This window comes from Arachis ipaensis, chromosome B09, assembly GCF_000816755.2.
Source record: "Arachis ipaensis cultivar K30076 chromosome B09, Araip1.1, whole genome shotgun sequence".
Taxonomy (NCBI): domain Eukaryota; kingdom Viridiplantae; phylum Streptophyta; class Magnoliopsida; order Fabales; family Fabaceae; genus Arachis; species Arachis ipaensis.
In genome coordinates, this window is record NC_029793.2 from 8,771,829 (window position 1) to 8,775,727 (window position 3,899).

The following is a 3,899-nucleotide window of genomic DNA, read 5'->3' on the forward strand; positions in this document are numbered from 1 at the left end:
GGATCGATATATAATATATACAATAATTAACATATAACTTTGTAAGATGTAGCCTTGTCTAATGGCAAAGTTACCTGAGCTAAGTCTCTTGAGCCTCACATCCCAGATTTAAACCAAGTTACTGTCAGTTTTTGAATTTATTTCATAGCTCCTTAAAAGTGTTTATAATGCTTGAAGTGGAAAAGGAGATTATATGCGCCTGGTGTGCTGATTTTTTTTGTCTTATACATTACACAACACATTCATTCACACACACTATTACTATTAACATTGTATTGAATTCGATGGTCTCAGAATGTCTGGATCATTAAATAGTCTCATAATAAAACATATTTTTTAAGTTTTTTAATAACTGCTAAATAGTCCTTATTTAATTTTAATTACAAATTAATCCCTTATATATTATTTAATTATAAAATCTATTTTTTATTTTATAAATCATTATTTTATCATTCATCTATCATGTTTATTAATAATAAAAAACTAAAAAAAAATAACAAATTAGATATTCCATTAATCGTAATAAATATTTTGCAATCTTAATGGATCATAATTTTATCATTAATCCGTTACATACGTATTAGATTGGGAAAATCGTGTTTGTTAAAAATTCAATCGATTGGAATTGATACACAATCGATTGAATTTTGCAAGGCATGTGGGATTTTTCTTATTCAATCGATTGAAATAATCAAAGTAATCTGGGTTTAGTTAATTCAATCGATTGGTTCTATTACCGAATCGATTGATTAGAATGATATATGAAAGTTTAATCGATTAGTATGATAATACAATCGATTGAAGTTTGTACGCAAATAACGGTATTTTCCAATTCAATATTGGTATGAGCATTCAATCAATTTAAATGTGACGTGAATGAAGTTTTTTCCTACATTCAATTGATTGGTATGATAATACAATCGATTGAATTTTGATATACACTATATATTAAGCCTGATAAACATCCGTGTTTAGCCTCTCTTTCCTTTTTAAATTTTACAACTCCATTTCTGCATAACCTCTCTTCTCTCTCTAAATCCAGAAAACTTCTCTCTTCTTCTTCTCCAATTTCATCCACATCCACTTTAAACTACATACATATTATTAATCCTCATCCAAATCCCTACAAAACTCACTGAACCAATATCCTCAAAATGGCCAAAACTAAAAATGCAAAAAGAGCTAGGGTTGAGGGTGAGCATTCACCAATTTATAACCTTAATATTAAAGAAAAAATAAGATTAGAGTATCTAAATCAAAATAAAAACTTAAAAATTGGAGATAGAATTTTAAAGATAAGATAGATGAATAATAAAATAATAATTTATAAACATGAGTAGAAAAATTGAGAATGGCATAACATTTAACGTAGTGCACAATTCAAACGATTGGATAACACAACCAATCGATTGAATTGTGAAAATCCATATTGCTTTGAAGACTTAAATCGATTGGGTAACACAATCAATCGATTGAATTGTGAGACCTCATATTGCTTTGAAACCTTCAATCTATTGGGTGACATGAACAATCGATTGAATTAGAAAAAACCCACATTCTAGTTATCGTTTAATTGATTGTGTAAAAATTACAATTGATTGATTTTTGAGAAAATCATACTATCATCTAACATTCAATCGATTATTTTGTGGAAACCTGACTTCCAATCGATTGAATTATGAAAAATCTAAAATTCAATCGATTGTTTTATTAATCCAATCGATTGATTTTATAAGAAAGACGATTTCACAACCTATACTGATGTAACGGATCAAAGATAAAATTTTAATCGATTAGGATTGCAAAAAATTATTACGATTAATGGAAGATCTAATTCGTTATTATTTTTGTTTTTGATTATGATAGATGAACGATAAAATAATAATTTATAAAATAAAAAATAGATTTTATAATTAAATAATATATAAGGGATTAATTTGTAATTAAAATTAGATCAAGACTATTTAACAATTATTAAAAAATTTAAAAAACATATTTTGTTATGGACCATTTAATGGTCCAAACGTTCTGGAACCATCGAATCCAGTGCCTACTAACATGACAATGGTCCCAGAACCTTTGGACCATGATCTCATAACAAAATATTTTTTTAAGTTTTTTAATAACGGCTAAATAGTCCATTTCTAATTTTAATTATAAATTAACCCCATATATTTTATTTAATCATAAAAACTATTTTTTATTTTATGAATTATTATTTTATCATTCCTCTATTATGTTTATTAATAATAAAAAACAAAAACAATAACGAATTAGATCTTCCATTGATCGTAATAACTTTTTGGCAATTCCAATCGATTAAACGTTTATCTTTGATCCATTACATCCGTCGAGGATTTTGAAATCGTGTTTCTTAGAAAATCAATCGATTGGATTAACAAAACAATCGATTGAATTTCAGGTTTTCCATAACTCAATCAATTGGATTTTAGGTTATTACAACAATCAATTGAAAGTTGCAAAAGCAGTTAGTTTTTGCAAAAATCAATTGATTGGTCATATTACCCAATCGATTGAACGATAAATAGAATGTTAGTTTTTTATAATTCAATCAATTATTTATATTACCCAATCAATTAAAAATTGCTATTAAAATGATATATAAAACTTTAATTAATTGATATAATAATACAATTAATTGAATTTTATACGTGACTAATGGTATATTTCAATCGATTAAAGTGTGATGTAAATAAATTTTTTTCTAGTAAGAATAATTATTCTATATTCCTGACTATTGGAACTTAGGTGCAGCTCCCAGCTAGGCAAATGATGCTGCCATTGACCGAGGCCTCGGCTGCGTGTGCTGATTCAAGCACGTACGTGTCGAGTGGGTTTTTCTTTTTGTTAGTAGTGGCTACTTAGATAATAATGCCTTCACGTAAAATTGAAAAATGTTAGAGGCAATGAAAATTTATTATTTTTAGTAATTATTTAATTATATTAATTTAATTTTTTTATTTTAATAATTTAATAATATATTTTATCTATATTTTTTATCATTGATAATTAAATAATAAATTCTAATAGTTTTCTGATATTAAAATTACATGGAAGACGATAATTGCCCCGTATTCAACTATATGATCTTCACATCACGGCATCCATATAAGACGCAACTTCATTTTGGGACTAACTACTACGTTTCAGAGCAACCAAATTTAATAGTTAATTTTACATGTTTCTAAAAAGGTGGCTACTCCAATGAAGATTTAATGATTGTCATTATGTAAAGATATATTATTTTGATTATTGGATAATAGATTGTAGGGTTTGATTTTATTTGAAGTAAAAGTGTTACCTTTATTTAAAGTGTTGCAAAATAAATAAATTACACTTTTTAAACAAAGATCATCATGAAAAGATATTTTTAGCATCTTCATGGGAGTAGCTGTCTTCTAAAAATGTTGTAGTAGTTTTCATGCTTTATTAATAAATTTAGTCTGTCGGGATCACATTATCATACATAATTTGCTCACATATGAATATGATTCTAATTAAATTAATTAATTATCTGATGTAGACTATCTACAGTAATAACATTTTTTTAATATTCTTGTTATGGGAATTATTTAAAAAAAACGTTTAAAATATTTTTTTTAAGATATTTTTTAATAATTAAAATTCAATACATATAATTAATTAAATCGTGTTATTTTTATCAAAATTAAATCAAATAAATTAATTTAATAAAAAATCAATTAATTATTTGTACATATAGTATCATTGTAAATTAAATTTTGATATTACCTAAAATAAGTTTCGAGTTTCTAAGCGCGAATTAAAATAGCTTTTAATCTTTATAAATAATCAAATAAATCACTCAAATTAAATATCGTAAATTTTTTATTTTTTTTTTCTAATCCAAATTTCTGTTA